The 20,060-nt window shown below is 40.8% G+C and overlaps 1 long non-coding RNA gene across 1 annotated transcript; it reads right to left on the bottom strand.

The window, feature by feature from the left end:
• Positions 1–7,526: 7,526 nt before the first annotated feature.
• Positions 7,527–11,826, bottom strand: LOC137064018 (uncharacterized). The gene is made up of 3 exons (XR_010901467.1): positions 11,802–11,826; positions 11,608–11,708; positions 7,527–8,354 (listed from the first exon to the last, which is right to left on the bottom strand). It is a non-coding gene; the product is annotated as an uncharacterized lncRNA (long non-coding RNA).
• Positions 11,827–20,060: the final 8,234 nt, after the last annotated feature.

Consider the following 20,060-nt stretch of genomic DNA (forward strand, 5'->3'; position numbering starts at 1 on the left):
TTCACAAGCCCCAGTACATATGTTGCCTTCATAAATACAGTAGCGGTAGCCTGAATGATTTCCAACAGGAGACTTCCAGTAGGCTGTTATGACTGTGCTGTCATTGTTTGCTGATGTTAGGTTTATGACAGTTGAAGGCTCTGAAAAATACCAATAAAAGTTTCACGCACTGCTTTGAAACCTGTGGTCACAGGAATGCTTGTTAGTTTGACAATAGCTGTTTCCATCCACCTGTTTTATGTGAATTTTAGGTTATCACATTAAAATTGTGCATAAATTCTAAAAATCCACATAATGTGCTCTGTTTTATTTTACGTTGTATTATATCCAATTAGAAGACAGATGAGGATGGAAACGTATGTACTGAATAAATCATGCACAACAAAAAACATGCCTCAACAGAGGACGTGATCGGACATGTTGAATATTGCGCATAGTAAAGTTAAATTAGCAGCTGGATAGGTATTGATGTTCAGATGTTGAAGTGTGAATCTTTCTGCACTTACTGGTGTAATCAGAAACGCTGCTTGGCACACCTCCAGTAGTCTTATTCACTATAGCTCTAACTGTGAATTCATACTCGGTTCCTGGAGTTAGACCTTTAATAGTGCACAGCTCACTATCACAGTCTTGATTCATTGTTGAATTATCCGACACATTTCTGATGAGTACTGAATAGGAGTCCCAGTATCCTTCTGGTTTACTCCAGTTGAGGATGACGTTATCAGTTTTCACACTTACTACTGTCAGATTTTTAACACCAGTTGGCTCTGAAAGAGGGACAGCACTCAACTCATCACAATGTTGAAAATTAATAAATTGATTGTTGATCATTGTGTTGATTAAAAACATACTCTACAGAATGTCTTTAAGTTCCCCATTATGCTCTTTTATGACCTTTCATGTAGTGTGTGAAAGAGCTGTTTGTGAATGTAAAAGGTCTGCAAAGTTTCAAAGATCAAAGATTATTGTCTCCCAAAAGAACGAAACAATTCTACATTTCCTGAAACGAGCTGTCAGTGATTCCAGTGTGCTCAAATCTATGTAGGTTGGTAATACATTTGCATAATGCCTTCATTTGTTCAGAATGAACAATGTCTGCTTTGCCCCGTCCTCACAACACTAGTTGTTGCTGAGTTTGGTCCGTGTTGTCGAGATGTAACCGTAATCTATTTGCATGTACTTCCAAAGAATGAGGACTCAGGCTTAAATTGAAATTCAGATATGGTAATGAGTGTCTGGTTTCCGACACATGCTGTAAGCGGTAGACCAGAGTCGACATGACCAATTAGAGGAGAGTAGACCAATCACAACACAATGTGCCAGATGAATCTTCAGCTGGCTTTGGATAAAAGGGTCTGCTAAATGCATAAATGTTAATGTCAAATTAGGAAGGTTTAAAACAGCATAATGGGGTAAAAGTAAAATGTAAATAATTTCAGATAAACATACCAGATCTTACAATAGTCATAACAATGTACACTCTCTAGAATACTCCATTCAACATACAACATAATTACAACACAAACTCAAGGATTGACGGTACGTTACCCCTTATTGTGCTGTATTTTGAAGTCTTGTGTACATTAAAAACTAAATCTACTCACTGGTGTAGAAGGAGATATTCTGCGGATTGAGATCCCTGCCACACTTCACTGGAAACACCTGAACTGTGTACAGATTTCCTGGTGTCAGATCCCATAGTTGTTTATACAGGACAGTCTCATTAGATATCTGTTTTGTCTCATTTGTTTGGTTCTTCCCAGCGATTTCCACTCTATAGTGAGTAATGTTACCAGGTGCATTACTCCAGTTCAGATTGCCTTCTCTTGTGGTAACATTGGAAATGTTTATTTGCCCAAAAAAGCGATCTATGAACAGATAAGTGCAACCATGTGTATCGGCAGAAACTGACAAGTTAACAAAAGGTTTCGAAAGGTTTCAAAAGGAAGATTGATGCCATAGAAAAACATCTTTGTAGTTCCAAATTTTTGGTTCTGCAAAGCACCTTTCAATGTGATATTTAAAATAATTGAAAGGGGTGGTAAAACACAATTTAAATTTTCTAACTTTAGCTAGTGTGTAATGTTGCTGTTTGAGCATACATAACATCTGCAAAGTTACAACGCTCAAAGTTTAAAGCAAAGGGAGATATTTGCTTTTAAAGAAATCAATTTCTAAGGACTACAGCAAACGGCCAGTAGGGAACTACAGCCTTTTCCTCCAGACTCGCTGACATCAGTGGGTTCAATATTTACATAAACCCCTCCTTCAAGAATATTAAATAAAGGGGACGAGGCCATTTTTTATTGCTGTGGAATAGTAGGTTGGAGTGCCGTCGGCCGTAGCCTGACAAGCCAGACCCACATCAAGATGTTTGGTCTGGAAACTCACCAGTGACATGGCTCAATCCGAGGGCCGGGATAAGCAGTTGTCTTTCAAACTCCCTCTGAACCAACCTGAACCACTACCCCTCTGGTCACACTGGGCTGTCACTGACAGCATTCCCTACGGTCATAGCCCAAGCTATAAGCCTCAAGAGAAACCTTAATGCACATGCATGAGGTCCTACACAGACTGCTCAAAGGCCTGGGACCAACTTCTTCAACAGAAGGGGTCCCTTTAAGGAAATGTGGCCGGGGGGCACGAGGGCACCCCAGCCAGTCACTATTCGGAAAAACCTTTCCCGCATGCCACCAGGGAGGCCTGAACTGGTGTCGCTTCTGCGGGACACTTCGGCCTGGCCAACCCTGTTTGTTTGAAAACAGAGCCTCTGGACAGAGAGCAGTATGCCCTTTATCTTTGAAAAGCTTGGTTTGGCCAACCCTGTCTGTTCAGGAAAACAGGACACTGCCTTGGTGAGGCATCCAGACTGAGGGACTGAAACCTGGCAGTCCTTCTCAGACCGAATCTCAGAGACGGGTATCCCAGAGAGCAATACTCAGCGTAGCGCTTTACAACCCTTGCTAGCGAGGGGAGTCTAACTGCTCAATCCAAGGATCTACAAAGCACTTATGTTTCAAAGCACTAAGGAGGCTGGACAGGCTTACATATTGATCTAACAGGGAGGCCTTACGAGAGACCTGCGACTGTCTGATCAGACTCAGGCAGCTGTGTGCTCATAAAACGACCCTCAGTGAAGGGAGCACCTGAGCCTGCTTTGTGGGTGACCCTCAGCTGTAGGATAAGCTACCAAAGGTTCTAATTCCATAAAGAACTGGTAATAGAAGTGCCTAATCTTGGGAACTTCGCCTTCAACAACCTGCTAGCAAGCCTTCAGGAAGGCCTGGTGGGGCCTACTACCTGCTAGCAATACCTGCTAACTGTCAAAGAGAATGAGACACAGGAACTCATATCCAGAGAGGCCTGGTAAGGCCTACTATCTGGTGTTGCATCTACAGAGAATCCCCACTCTGTATCTTGCCTTCAGGGAGGCCTTGTGGGGCCTACTACCTAATAGCAAGTTACCACTGGCTGCTAATTAACGACACACTGCTCATCATCAGGGAGGCCCAGAGGGGCCTAGTGGCTGACGACAAACATTCCGTACAAGCCAACATCATTAGGTGCATGTGACATAACTAGGGCTTATAGGAGGCCTCTCGAGGCTATTTCCTGTTGCAGCTGCCACTATTGCACAAGCTTCGGGACTCTATCCCAGGGAGGCCAGCTAAGGCCTACTACCTGTCAGAAGTCTACTAAAAACACATACCCTTAAACCCCAATACAGGGAACAAAGGTCTGCAGAAAAATACATTTTAGTGTTATCCACACAAAAACTGACAGATCATCTCACCTGCGGCATGTAGAGAGAAGACTCACCGCACAGTTCTCATATGACCATGGTGTCTACCACCCTTGCATGCCTGAAAGAGGCACTCTCACTGATCAAGCCAAGGCAGGCCGATATCTTTCCACCCAGTCCCAGGCCTGATGTAAGAAGCACCTGGGGAAACGATGAAGAAGAAAGATGAAGGTCAGGTTTCTTCTCCTTACAGGAGTCTCGCCTCCCATGCAACCTACTCCTCCTCATTCCCGCCTGCCTGGGTGCGTATCCTGCCTGGTACACCTGAAACACCACCATGGTGTGTAAAGCTGTAACAGCCTGACCTGCTGCCGTGTATACCCTGCCATTAATGTGCAACATTGTAAGAGAGGAGATGGCAGAGTTGGAGATCTGTGTTGATGCCTACTCATACGCAAGATAGTTTGCAAATGTCTCGTCAATCGGCAGCATCAACACACAACCATATTCCCTGGAAATCAGTGAAATTAAATGATTTTGATAAAAATAATTTCACAATTAGCTGATGATGATGAACATTGGGCCAAATATGGGTCTTCCATGCCCTCTCGATCTCTGTAAGAAGATCAAGAAAGAAAGGAAGGCTCAATTGAGCCAATGGTTTATGGCCGGGGAGAAATCGATCATCCAATCTAGCACGAGTGATCTCTCCTCTAACGCGCCAACATGGGAGCTGCAGACATGGGATTTCCCGAAGCGTTCTAGGACGCAGTGTGAGTTCCCTTTCGAAAGGGAACTTTGCATTGCATAAAATGTTCTGAAACGTTTTAAGTGGTTCTTTTAAGTACTGTTCACTGTTTTGAGGAACCAAAATGGTTCCTCTGTGGCATTCTGTCAAAACCTCCTTTTGAAACCTTGATTTCTAAGAATGTAAGAGCACCAACAATGATGCTGTGCTCTAAAACAGAGGTCTTACCATCATAACAAATGAAGGAGTGACTTTCATTGCAATTTATTTCCTTCCACATGCCAAAGCTGAGCAAGACCACACAAGGATCCTCGATGTACACTTCCGGATCTGGCTCGGGTTCGAAGATGCAATTGCTGGTTGTGGTGCTCTCTGTTGTGATGGCGTTTGTTGTGGCATTAGGGGTGGTGCTAAATGTTGTGGCAATAGGAGTGGTGCTAAATGTTGTGGCATCAGGGGTGGTGCTGTACGTTGTGGCATTAGGGGTGGTGCTGTACGTTGTGGCATTAGGGGTGGTGCTGTACGTTGTGGCATTAGGGGTGGTGCTGTACGTTGTGGCATTAGGGGTGGTGCTGAATGTTGTGGCATCAGGGGTGGTGCTGAATGTTGTGGCATCAGGGGTGGTGCTGAATGTTGTGGCATCAGGGGTGGTGCTGAATGTTGTGGCATCAGGGGTGGTGCTAAATGTTGTGGCATCAGGGGTGGTGCTGAATGTTGTGGCATCAGGGGTGGTGCTAAATAATGTGGCATTAGGAGTGGTGCTAAATTTTGTGTCATCAGGAGTGGTGCTGAATGTTGTGGCATCAGGAGTGGTGCTGAATGTTGTGGCATTAGGGGTGTTGTTAAATGTTGTGGCATCAGGGGTGGTGCTAAATGTTGTGGCATCAGGGGTGGTGCTAAATTTTGTGGCATCAGGGGTTGTGCTGAAGGTTGTGGCATCAGGGGTGGTGCTGAATATTGTGGCATTAGGAGTGGTGCTAAATTTTGTGGCATCAGGAGTGGTGCTGAATGTTGTGGCATTAGGGGTGGTGCTAAATTTTGTGGCATTAGGCATGGTGCTGAATGTTGTGGCATCAGGGGTGGTGCTGAATGTTGTGGCATTAGGGGTGGTGCTGAATGTTGTGGCATTAGGTGTGGTGCTAAATGTTGTGACATTAGACGTGGTGCTGAATGTTTTGGCCTCAGGGGTGGTGCTGAATGTTGTGGCATCAGGGGTGGTGCTGTACGTTGTGGCATCAGGGGTGGTACTAAATGTTGTGGCATTAGGGGTGGGGCTGAATGTTGTGGCATTAGGTGTGGTGCTAAATGTTGTGGCATTAGACGAAGTGCTGAATATTTTGGCCTCAGGGGTGGTGCTGAATGTTGTGGCATCAGGGGTGGTGCTAAATGTTGTGGCATCAGGGGTGGTACTAAATGTTGTGGCATTAGGGGTGGGGCTGAATTTTGTGGCATTAGGTGTGGTGCTAAATGTTGTGGCATTAGACGAGGTGCTGAATGTTTTGGCCTCAGGGGTGGTGCTGAATGTTGTGGCATTAGACGTGGTGCTGAATGTTGTGGCATTAGACGTGGTGCTGAATGTTTTGGCCTCAGGGGTGGTGCTGAATGTTGTGGCATCAGGGGTGGTGCTAAATGTTGTGGCATTAGACGTGGTGCTGAATGTTTTGGCCTCAGGGGTGGTGCTTAATGTTGTGGCTCCAGGGGTGGTGCTAAATGTTGTGGCATCAGGGGTGGTGCTGAATGTTGTGGCATTAGGTGTGATCCTAAATGTTGTGGCATTAGATGTGGTGCTGAATGTTTTGGCCTCAGGGGTGGTGCTGAATGTTGTGGCATCAGGGGTGGTGCTAAATGTTGTGGTATCAGGGGGGGTGGTAAATGTTGTGGCATTAGACGTGGTGCTGAATGTTTTGGCCTCAGGGGTGGTGCTGAATGTTGTGGCACCAGGGGTGGTGCTAAATGTTGTGGCATCAGGGGTGGTGCTGAATGTTGTGGCATTAGGGGTGGTGCTGAATGTTGTGGCATTAGGGGTGGTGCTGAATGTTGTGGCATTAGGTGTGGTGCTAAATGTTGTGGCATTAGATGTGGTGCTGAATGTTTTGGCCTCAGGGGTGGTGCTAAATGTTGTGGCATCAGGGGTGGTGCTAAATGTTGTGGCTTCAGGGGTGGTGGTAAATGTTGTGGCATTAGGCATGGTGCTGAATGTTGTGGCACTAGGGGTGGTGCTAAATGTTGTGGCGTCAGGGGTGGTGCTGAATGTTGTGGCATCAGGGGTGGTGCTAAATGTTGGGGCATCAGGGGTGGTGCTAAATGGTGTGGCATCAGGGGTGGTGCTAAATGGTGTGGCATCAGGGGTGGTGCTAAATGGTGTGGCATCAGGGGTGGTTCTGAATGTTGTGGCATTAGGGATGGTACTGAATGTTGTGGCATCAGGGATGGTGCTGTACGTTGTGGCATCAGGGGTGGTGCTAAATGTTGTGGCATTAGTGGTGGTGCTAAATGTTGTGGCATCAGGGGTGGTGTTGAATGTTGGGGCATCAGGGGTGGTGCTAAATGTTGGGGCATCAGGGGTGGTGCTAAATGGTGTGGCATCAGGGGTGGTGCTAAATGTTGGGGCATCAGGGGTGGTGCTAAATGTTGGGGCATCAGGGGTGGTGCTAAATGTTGGGGCATCAGGGGTGGTGCTAAATGTTGGGGCATCAGGGGTGGTGCTAAATGTTGTGGCATCAGGGGTGGTGTTGAATGTTGGGGCATCAGGGGTGGTGCTTAATGTTGTGGCATTAGGTGTGGTGCTAAATGTTGTGGCATCAGGTGTGGTGCTAAATGTTGGGGCATCAGGGGTGGTGCTAAATGTTGGGGCATCAGGGGTGGTTCTGAATGTTGTGGCATTAGGGATGGTGCTGAATGTTGTGGCATCAGGGATGGTGCTGTACGTTGTGGCATCAGGGGTGGTGCTAAATGTTGTGGCATTAGTGGTGGTGCTAAATGTTATGGCATTAGGGATGGTGCTAAATGTTGTGGCATTAGGGATGGTGCTAAATGTTGTAGCATTAGTGGTGGTGCTGTATGTTGTGGTCACATATGTTTGCTCAAGCACTTCATTTTGAAGCTCATCATATGTCATATTTAAGCAGTTAAGGATTTTGATCAGTATAGGACACATACATTTTTGGTTAGTTTGTGATATTGAGGAAGTCCCTGGAGAGGTTACCTGAGAAAATGCTGTAAAGGAGGTTTGTGATGATGATTGCGTAGAGCTTTGTGATGATGATTGTGTAGAGCTTTGTGATGATGATTGTGTAGAGCTTTGTGATGAGGTCGCTGGATTAGACGTTGTGGTAGTTATTAGCGTGCTCTGTGGAATCTGTGTAGTTGAGTAACATTTAGGAATCATTTTCTTTACTTTATTTGGCACTGGATGACCAGGGTACCAATTCTGATATGTAACAGGATCACCATTGGACCATCTGGACCATGGGATGGTGCCATTGAAGCTCTTGCGGAGCCCAATCCAGTAGTCCAAAGAGAGGTTCTGCTTCACAATAAGATGGACATTTCTGCTGGTGATGGTCGTCAGTTCTTTGAAACACACCTGACAGTGGTGCCTGGCCTTATCCCACGTGGTATTTTGGAGCTTGGTCTCATTCCATGTGGTATTTTGGAGCTTGGTCTCATTCCATGTGGTATTTTGGAGCTTGGTCTCATTCCATGTAGTGTTTTGGAGCTTGGTCTCATTCCATGTGGTACTTTGCTGACAGAGCTTGGTCTCATTCAATGTGGCATTGGACGGAATAATACACTGCTCCTCATCCAATGTGATATTGAGGGAAATATGAAAATACTCCTCCTCTGCCCATATGACGGAGCCTGAACATGATCAATTGATAAACAAGTTATCATAATGTTTGCATACACATCAAAAATAAACTTCTCTGAACCCTCTGGTGCGCCTCATTTTGGGAACACACTCAAACTCCTCCCAGTCAAAAATGGCTGAACACCTTAAATGTGACTTTCCCCCCACCATTGACGAGATTTTATTAATTTATGATACAACTTTCCTGCCATTAGCTATGTTTCCATCCATCTATTTGATGTGCATTTGGGCAATAATTATAATGCACTTATTTCCACAATTTTACAGTACTGTGGTTTCCTGCATTGCAGCTGATTTGTAGATTGTACCTCTCAAAATTCTCAGTATTTTTATTTCCCCTTTCATTTCTATGGCGCTTACCAAATGTGACTATTTAACTTTTTTTGAATCATGTCCACGATTTTGTTCATATCGCAAGTGCCACAAAAGTTACCAAGTGTCACAGCATTCTGATGACATAAATCAAATCTGAAGAGCACCAGAGGTTAAATGAGTTTGTCTTAGTAGTATCCAGATAAAATATTTATAATACTTAATGTATAAGTAAAAATGGATGTTGTCTGGCTTTAGACAGTTTAAGCACATTTTAAGTAAAAACTGTTAATGGTTTACCATTCATGCATGTTACTGAGAATTCAATGCAAATAATAAAGAACTTTCCTCATAATTTAGGCTTGGTTATGCAAACTTTAGGTAAGCCAGGGAGTTTTTTTTACCAGGAAACTTTTGAGGATGTAAATGCAAACTATGAGTGGAATAAACGAGGAACAGTTGCACAAAAGTCCAACATGATTGTAAATGAATAAATGTACTTGGAACCCTACAAAACTCTTAAGAAACATGCTAGACATCCTCTTAACGTTTAATATTCCTCAAAAAAGTGTTATATATATACAAAACCCGTCAAAAATTTGGAATAATTAATACCTTTTAATAATTTTACTTTTATATTTTTTATAATTTAACTTGATCAAATTTTGCTGAGCATCAAATCATCATATTAGAATGATTTCTGAAGGATCATGTGACACTGAAGACTGGAGTATGAATGAATCGATTACATTTTAAAATATATTACAATGGAAAACAATTACTGTATTTTGTTCAAATAAATGCAGCCTTGGTGAGCATTAGAGACTTTTTAATATATATTGTTCCAATCTTTTTACCTGTAGCTAGTGTATGTTTTTGTCCTCTCAATAAACATAGGGTTAAGAAAGTCAAATTTCTGTTAGTTTTAGGGCTGAAACGATTCCTCGAGTAACTCGAATTTAAAAAATCAGAGAGAGGGAGAGATATCTTTAATGAGACTTTATATACCCTTCACTTGATATCTTTGAAAACACCATTCAGATGTTCTCAACTAGGCGCAACAGACATCAGAACAAGCTGTATTGTGTGTGTGTGTGATGCACAGCACTCGTGCTTTCAGAGCTGCATGTTTTCATTGATTTGTGTAATTTAAATCTCACACTTTAATCATACTTATAGGTACTAACTTAAATAAAACAAGCCGTGTTACAATGATCAACGATTAGCTCAAAATGTAGATCTGTATGTGCGATGTAGTCTACTTTATCTGAATAAAATACAAACACACCTCTCACTTTTGCTCACGTTCCAGTGGTTACTCGTCCTTGTGATTTATAGGTTGTCAACCGTGGTTTAGGTTAAGAAATGTAATTTCGCCAAATATGTTTTTTTAAAGCAACCTCAGCGTGGCTAATATATGATGATAGCATTAGCCTATGCTTAAAGGCCCTTTCACACCGGACGCGTAACGAAAAAGCGAAGCGAATAAGTTAATATTTCGTATGCGAATATTTTGCGTCAAAACCATTCATATCAGCCGCGACGTTTCAGAGCTCCAGTATTTCAAAACATTCGATGCGTCCGCTGAGAAAACACGGACAGTGAAGACGAGCTTTTCATTTTATTTAACAGACCGAAAAGAAGGTTTCGGGTCCACCCAGTCAACAGAGAGTCTGAAGGGGAGGATGCTAATCATGTACAGGAGCTAAAACTCTATCACGGCCGGTTCTGCACTTACTTTCTTAAGTCTGTGGGACAATTTGAGGATCTCATCCCGAGACAGCAGCGCATCTGACGAGACAAACCCAGCAGTCCAGGGAACCAATCGATCCGGACTGTTTCCAGTTTAGTCACAATGTAAACATTTAAGTGCCACAGACGTACTGATGGCAACACATTCACTTTCCATAATCGCGGACATAAGGTTTAGAAAAAGAATAAACGATTTATAAAAGGTTAACTTAAGTTATTGCTGTCTGTAAACACAGCCGCAGGTGCACAGCTTTGACTAGACCTGTAATCTCATGAGATTTGCCATACCTGGCAAAGGTTAATGTTGAGTGAATAGCTCGTGACATCAACTGGACATTTCATCACCTTTGTTTCCTTGTATTTTATTGGTTGAAGCCGTTTTTGACGCCACTAGAGTATTAAAAAAAAATCGACAGTGAAACGGAAAAAAATAAATGTCGTTTTTTTCGCCGCAGCACATTCGCATTCGATGTGGAAGCGCAAATTACACACACAGCTGATCAAAAAAACCATCGCACGAATTATTCACGTGTCAAAATCGTGTCCGGTGTGAAAGGGCCTTTACACTGAGAATTTGTGACAGACGGGTGCGGATGGATGGTTCGCTTTTAACAGCGGATTCTGTGAAGTTTGAGCTCATCTGCGCCTCTCTAGACTCTATGCTCATCTCTACTCTTGTTCTTATTAGTTACCTTCCTGTCCAATATCTTTTGCTTCTTACAAAAGCCACAAAGCCTTCAGAAGACAGTAAAGGCTTATGTCATGCCTGAGCTGAAACTTGAAAGTTAAGTTGCACAAAATAAATAAAATGTTTAGGCATTATTGTTATATTATATTACTATTATTTTGGTTCATTGGTTGTAGGTTTAGTTTTAGATTGTACTATGTTTATCTTTTTTAAGTAATTTGAAATTGATTTTTATATAATATAATATGGCAATTGAATGCATTACATTAGTTTCACAGTTATTAATGTATGCAATTTCAGCAATAAATCAAATCTGAAAAGAAAACAAATTATGTTATTTTTAAGATACCTATCTTATTTTCTCTTATTTATTTAGTATTGCTCTTTAATAAAGAAAAAAGTAACCATTATCCGATTAATCGATTAATCCATGGACTAATCTATTACTAAAAGAATCGATAACTGCAGCCCTAGTTAGTTTACAGACTTACTCAGGAGAAGTGCCAGCCACAGTGCATTCATCTCACATCTGCTTCTTGAAGATTCGCTGGTTGTCAGTCTCACGTCAGGACAGAAAATGTACAACACCTTTCTGAGTAATGAAAGTAGAATCATTCATTAACAACCTGAAAGGAGTCAGAAAGACAAACTTGACTCTTCAGATTAAGGTACTCTATCGACTCACTCAGCCTGTAATCCTCTCCTGTCCACTGATCGCCCTGATCTGATTCTGAGCTCTACAGTCTTTAACAATATCATATTCACACAGTGACTTTGCATAAGAAACCTCACCATTTCCATTGAGCCTGCATTTGCACATAGCTGGACACAGCTGAAACGTGAACATGTCAGAGTTGTATTTAAAGGGTTAAAGGACAACTCTGGCGAATTTTAAGTTTATCTTGATTGTTATATCTTTGGGAGTGCAGTCTATAGAAGAAGAAAAACGAACCGGATTGGTGCTTGCGACGCGGAGTTATTACAGTTAATGCCCAGAGCCGACCTCAGCTAAAGCGGCAGCTCTGGGGGCATAGACGTAGAGGGTGTCTTTGTGCCTCTTAACACACACAAAATGCAATTAAAATGTCTGTCCAACATGAACAGGTCCCTCACACGACAACGAGATGAGTTTAGCCACTTAGCCATTGTTTAAATTCACCTGTTTTAGACGGCTAGCTGTGTCTCGCGCTGAAGTCCCGTGGGAACGCAGCGGTAGCCGGAAAGTCAAGAAGAGTCGAGACATCGTGTGTATGAAGAGGCTCTGCTCATCGGCTCGTCAGTCCTCAGTATTGAACGTGTCCGAGAGAAACGGTTTTCGGTTCTGTCCTGCTGATCCGATGAGGACCGCTGCTCGTTCAGTTACTCGCGTATGCTCAGTATCAGCGGCTCGTGAGTTCATCGGTTCTCTCAGCAAAACATGACTCAGTTCAGTGAACGGCCGGAGTTACAACATATAATTCAAGACATTAGTTTATTTCTATTCGGAGGGACTGTCACTCATGTCAGAAAGTGAGTAACTAAAGTAACGTGTGTGATCAGCGCTGATTTGAGACCGTTCAGAACGATTCAGCCGATTTGGTGAACTGGTTCGCCCGGTTCACTAAAAAGAACCGGTTCAAAAGAACGATTCGTTCGTGACCGGATTTCACTAGAGTGATGATCCGATCGGGCTCACGAGTGAAGAAGAAAGGGTTCACGTTTGTGCCTTTCCGAATTGTAAAAATTTGCAGCGAACACTTGACTAACTTACACCGACACAACACAGCCGGGCCGGTGGAAGAGTAATGCCATTCTGTGGTTAAAGACGGGCGCAGCCACTGTGGAGGTAATGTAAACTTTATTTATCCTTCCATTTGGGCACACACGGCTTGAGGAAAGATGTATAGTAATTTAAAATAATCTTGCTTTACACACACGATACTCCTCACAACTGGACTGCCTTTTTTCCCCACGGGACTTCAGCGCAAAATACAGCTATCCGTCTAACACTGTTTAGATGAATTTAAACAATGGCTAAGTGGCTAAACACATCTCGTTGTCGTGTGAGGGCCCTGTTCATGTCGGACAGACATTTTAATTGCATTTTGTGTCTGTTAAGAGGCACAAAGACACCTGTTACGTCTATGCCCCCAGAGCGGTTTTAGCTGAGGGGGGGGGGCTCTGGGCATTAACTGTAATAACTCCGCGTTGTAAGGACCAATGCGGTTCGTTTTTTTTTCTATAGACTGTACTCACAAAGATATAACGATCAAGATAAATGTAAAAATTCGCCGGAGTTGTCCTTTAACTCACCTTAATGTCGTTCCACACCCGTAAGACCTCCATTCATCTTCGAAACACAGTTTAAGATATTTTATATTTCTGTCCCTTCATTAAAAATGTTTGTAAGGTATACTGTCCGTGTCCAGAAAGGGAATAAAAACATCATCAAAGTAGTCAATATGTGACATCAGTGGGTTAATTAGAATTTTTTGAAGCATCGAAAATACATTTTGGTCCAAAAATAAAAAACACTATGACTTCATTCAGCATTATCTTCTCTTCCTGGTCTGTTGTTAATCCGCATTTGTGACTTCGCTGGGACACTGCTGATGTAAAACGCTGCTGACGTGTTATCTGGTTCGCCCATGTATTCGGGTTCAGATGAATATGGCTGAGCAAAATTCAAGTTTTGTGTCGAAATCCTTAGACATGTTTGTGAAGGTCGTTTTGTTAACAGCGTGCGTCTCCCTCAGACTATAAATGAAGCTCGCATGCAAACCAGATAACACATCACTGCGGAGTCGCAAACGCGGATTGAAAGAGAAGGCTGAATAAAGTAGTCGTAGTTTTTGTTATTTTTGGACCAAAATGTATTTTTGATGTTTCAAGAGATTCTAATTCTAGATTCTTATTTTAATGGGTTAAAACACTGTAAAAAAATTGTCCAGAACTTATTGAATAAATACTTTTTTACAGTGTAGATACGACTGAGACATGAGAAATATCTGAGAGAAAGAAGTGCAAAATGAGAAACGAGAAACATGGGAGATCTCTTTATTGTCTTGCTGTAATCTCTTTCAAAACTCCATTATAAAAAAATATTTTCAGAGGTGTTTTTTTCTCTCTTTCTTTTTTTTTTTTTTTGACTGGTGTTTTTGACCTTTAATAGACAGGACTGTATGATAAGAGACTGGAAACAATGGGAGAGTAGAGAAGGGAAACAGGAGCAGGAAAGTATACCTTTAGATGGGACATGAACTCAGGCTGTCTGAGGTGCTGCTGTTTCTCATTGTTGATGTGCTGTCCACAAGGCTGTGGTTCTTCCCTAAGCTCAGGATACTAAGGGTTAATTATCTCTTATATCTCTCATTTAGGTATCAGCTTTGCCTTCTGGTGCCAGTTGCATAAACTTAGACAGAGTAGTTCTTAATTTTCAATGTAACTATGCAAAGTAGTAGTTAACCAAAGAGCAATCAGTCTTACTTTTCCAATTAAAATGAAACAACCTTTTTATGTAACTGACTTAAATAAGTTATTACCAGACTTGGGGGGGAAATAATTCATGACTAACTTTTAAGACTAGTCTAATAGGTTTTCAACCAACCCCAGATGTCTTAATTTTTATTTTAGGAGAAACATGTTACATTTTAACAAAAAATTATAATACTGTGAATACTGAAATTATCATTGATATAGCATTATGTGACCAATGTTTGGTCTAGATCAATTATCAATTAATATTACAAATGTAATATTATAGTGTACCTGTGCTTCATGGTTGCTGCTTAAACGTTTTGTTCTTCGTTTAACATTGCAAAGTTTATCTTGTCCAAGTACAACCCATTTTGCATGCATGTAAACATAGGTTGTTTTGTTCATTGTGCAACAGAACAATGTGTGTGTTGTGCTTGATTGAAATTGCGTGCATGAATCACATGTATCAGTTACCCAGAGGGAAGATTAAAAAAAAAAAACTTTACGATTCAAATGTTTCTGCGAGACATAAATGAGGATATATTAACATTAAATTGAGACTTTTTCTTGAGTCTCCTGTTTCTCACACTTGTCTCCTGAGACACAAAAACTCTAACATCCTCACATATGTATCCTTTAAAGTTTTAGAAGAGATCTCAACAACATCATCACATACTTTTTTTCACCTTGGCAAGAAACACTGGAGCTCTCACACCTGTCTTCTCTGAAGATTCATAAGAGACCTCAACAACATCACACACTGTGCTGAGATTTTTCTTATAAAACTTTAAAGGAGACAAATGTGAGAGTGTTAGTTTTTGTCTCAGTAGACAAGCATGAGATTTAAGCAAAAGTCTTCATTCGATATTAAACTTACCCTAATTTTTACCAAGGAGACACATTTGAGATGCTAAAGATCTCATTTTGGATTTTTCTTTGGATCGGTTCATTTCTAGTGTGAAAGCATTTTGTTTATGGTTTGGACTTTCAGATCATGTACAGGAAGTTCCTCTATATGTTTAAATATTGTTGTTTTTGTATCTTAATTTTAATAATTTTTTTATCAGCCAATTGCCTGGATTTAATAAATGAAAAGCAAATAGGCTATAGCAGACAGCAATCATGACATGGAGCTGCCAGAGTGATCACATTGTTCTTGAACATGTCTCATATATAAACCGCAACCCAGCAGGCTACTTGCCTCACAGACATGAAACATATGTGTATAGAAAGCTTGAAATGCCCACTTTTAAACAAAACAATTTGAAACTAAAAGAAATGGTCAAGCAATTCACACTGTTCACTAGTGGCAACGTTATGCGTCTGTTCAGTCATTTTTGTCAAAGGCGTCGGCGTCAGACGCACATCCGTTTAAAAAAAAAAAAAGATGCAGCCCACATACATGATGACGACGACAGGATGCAAGTATGTCAAGTAAAGTTCTTTAGTGTGCTGGCATTATTGCAATATGAAACCAAACCAAAACAAACTAAATGTATCAAATATATCAAAACATGACCTTTGGTTTGGACCTTGGTGCAGACTTTCAGGTGTGAAAACATCCTAAGACCAAGATCCATCAAGACCAGAGTGATGATTGAACATTACTGATGAACACCTGCTGTCGACAAGCACAATCACTGAAGGAAAGAGGAACAGTAGAAGAACTGAAAAAAAGATTTAAACCTGGCTTATGTCTTCTGTTGGTTAAATCAGCATTAAAGAAGTCTCGGTTACATATGTAACCCTCGTTCCCTGAGGAGGGAACGGAGACGTAACGGCAGTTAACGTACCTTAAATGACATTAAGGTAAGGTAAGGTCAGGTTATTTATTTACAAAGCACAATTAAAAACAACAGGTGGTTGACTGACCAATGTGCTGTACAAATCATACATTTGCAAAGAGCAAAAATACACAAAACAATAATGTTACACAAGATATACACGTAAATAATCACATAAAAACAAAAGCTATTAACATAGATTAGATGAGTTTTTAAAAGAGATTTAAAACATGCCGCTGTGGAGGCAGTTAACATGCACAGGCAGAAAAACTCTGAAAAACACAGACTGGAAAACTCACCCCAGAGTTTAGCTATAGGGACAGTCAGGATTTTTTGGTCAGAGGACCTAAATGATCTTGGTGTAGTATTACTAACAGATCTGAAACAGAGGGTGGAGCCATACCATTTAAAGATTTAAAAACAAACAAAATCTTGAAATTAATAACGGATTGGCATTGGGGGGAAAAAAACATCCTGTTTTCCCAGAACATGTCCTGTTTTCAAGTCCTGTCCTGGCCCTAATATAACAATTTTCTGTCCATACAGAGGGAGGATACTAACCTAGAAATCTAGACACACCCTAGCGGCAGCAAATCTAATCTCCCGCGAGTGTCGTCTAGGAACTCTCAATACCCTTCTGAGCTGTATTCCCCAAACTCTTGCCGGACCAATCACATCGTGTATAGAGTCGTTGGGCGGGGCCATAATGACGACGGCAGAGTTGCGTTTGCGTGCTTCTAGTAAACACAGAAACTGGCGAACGGCGGTCTTTCGAATCAGCTTTGACCGCGACTCTGGAAGACTTGGAGTTAAGCTTTTCTCTGAGAAAAGAACAAAGAACGCCACTGAAGTCATTCTTAAAAAGGGAAGATGTGTTCGGAGTTTAGCCGACCAGATACGGCGAATGTTTAATTTATCAGCGAGCTCTGCTTCACCTTCGTTGCGCTGGTTGGTTGTAGCGCTATCCTATCGCGTGCAGAGGGAGTTTGAAAGACAACCGTTTATCCGCCCCTCAGATTGAGCCGTCAATGGTGAGTTTCCAGACCAAACATCTTGATGTGGGTCTGGCTTGTCAGGCTAGGAGGATACTGTAAATGTATTTAAAAAAATAAGGAATATTTGAATAAACTTTGAGTATTATTTGAGGATCTCATTGCCGGTCCGAGTGTCCTGGTTTTCGGTAATCAAAATATGGTCATCCTACAATGATTGGCATCCAATGTAAAGAAAACAAAAATGGAGTGATATGGTCCCGCTTACGAGAACCTGTCAATAATCTTGGTGCAGCATTTTCAACAATTTACAGTCAAGTCAATGTTGACTGACTAATCCCTGCATACAGGGCATTACAACAGACACCCAGATCTATTTAGCACTGTCACCTAATGACTACAGCCCACTGACTGCCTGTCCAAATGCATTGATGAAGTTCAATTCAATTCTTTATTTAATGACCACACAGTCAAGCTGGTGGAATTTGATTTCAGTTAACAACTGGACGTGCCAAAACTATCTTCAGTGAAATAAAGAAAAAACTGAAATCAATACATTTGGAAACAAAGATGAAATTCTCAAGGTGAACGCATATCTTGAGGCTAAAGGCCTGATAACAAAAAATCAAGTCAGGAATCTTGGAGTGATTTTGGAGTCAGACCTGAGTTTCAGTAGTCATGTGAAAGCAATAACTAAATCAGCATACTATCATCTGAAAAATATTGCAAGGATTAGAAGCTTCGTTTCCAGGCAAGACTTAGAGAAACTGGTTCATGCTTTCATCACCAGTAGGGTGGACTATTGTAATGGCCTTCTCACCGGCCTTCCCAAAAAAGACCATTAGACAGCTGCAGCTCATACAGAACGCTGAGCAGAACCAGAAAATATGACCATATCACACCAGTCCTAGGTCTTCACACTGGCTTCCAGTTACATTTAAGATTGATTTTAAATTACTTTTTAGAAGTACTACAATTTTAAAGAGTTTATAAATCAGTCAATGACCAAGGACCTCAATACATCGCAGATATGCTGATTAAATATAAACCCAACAGATCACTCAGATCATCAGGATCAAGTCAGTTAGAAATACCAAGAGTTCACTCAAAGCAAGGAGAGTCTGCTTTTAGCTATTATGCCAGCCGCAGTTGGAACCGGCTTCCTGAACAGATCAGATGTGCTCCAACAGTCGCCACATTCAAATCCAGACTCAAAACACATCTGTTCAGCTGAGCATTTACTGAATGAGCTCTGAGCCACTGTACTGATTGCACCTTATCTTATCTATGCAACATCTTTTTATTGTTTTTATAACTGTTTTAGTTTACCTTTGTTCTTATCTTTGGTTATTGTTCTTTATCTATATATCATAATTTTATTATTTTTAATTCTATTTACAACGGTATATTTCTATTTCTTATGCGTCTGTTGATTATTTGGTTAGGGCTGTCTGAATGGAAGAGATTGGGAAAGGAGAGCAGTGCTTCACTATATTCTGCTGTGGTAGCAGAGTGTTAAGAAGCGGACTCAATAAAGAGGAGGCCCTGTGGGGCCAAAGGTAACGTCCCCTACAGGAGCCCGTCTTGGACCGACTTGTAAGGTCCAGGATACATTGCGGACCTGCTCCATCTCTTCCATCTCAGACAGGGGTACGCGAATTTAGAATCAGGCAGATAGGGATCTATTTATCACCCTTTTATTTTTATTTGTTTACAACTGTTTTAATTATCCTTGTTTCTATTTTTAATTTTTACACATGATATTCTTATTTCTTATATTATCACTAGTTTAATTCATTTCTATGTAAAGCACTTTGAATTGCCAATGTACTATATAAAAAAACTTGACATACCGTAACCTGACATTGTTTCTTTTCAAGGCCATTTGTTAAATTAAATAAAAAATAACAATTGTCATAAAAAATAACCAAAAAAAATCCACTATTTCAAAAGCTGGTTGAGAACACGTGTGGCAAACACAACAAAGATTTATTTATTTATTTAGCCTATTTCTTTATTTCTTTATTTGTTTGTCTATTTTTATGAAGGAACACGTGGCAAACACAGCATAACATACAGTAGAGCACAACAATGTGTGGCATTAATCGCTGCAGAGGATCTGAAGATTATATCATAATATTGTAAACATGTTAATGACTTTTAGTTTTTTTAACAATTTCAAAGAAGACATAAAAGAGTCAAATTCCACAATAAACATCTTAAAGTTTGGGGATGAATTTACATACTTTTGTTTATGGATATGAAATTTCGCCAGCAATATCAATAAATTAACAATGTATTCAAGATCTTTGCTAACATCCTTTTCATAATATACATTAATATCCCTTAATGTAAAATAATAATTAATCTTCACTAAATTAAAGAAAAAATCTGCTAAATCCCTCTAAAAACTTTGAATAATTTTACATTGGAAAATCAAATGTGTCAACAGTTCTCTTTTACAAAAGGATCATAAATCATCAATATCAGAGTATTTTGAACTTAATTATTTAATAGGATATATGGTCTGCAACATTTAAAAATGTATTTCTTTGGTTTTATTATTAATACAATATTTAAAGGGGATTAGCCGAGCTGTCTTCCGATTAATATTATCAATAATAGAGATCCAAAAATAAATCCCCTCAGATGATGACGTCATCGGAATGCGCGCGTCAGAGGCTATAAACACACGTGACACAGGCGCGCTCA

Source organism: Pseudorasbora parva, chromosome 24 (assembly GCF_024679245.1).
Source record: "Pseudorasbora parva isolate DD20220531a chromosome 24, ASM2467924v1, whole genome shotgun sequence".
Lineage (NCBI taxonomy): Eukaryota > Metazoa > Chordata > Actinopteri > Cypriniformes > Gobionidae > Pseudorasbora > Pseudorasbora parva.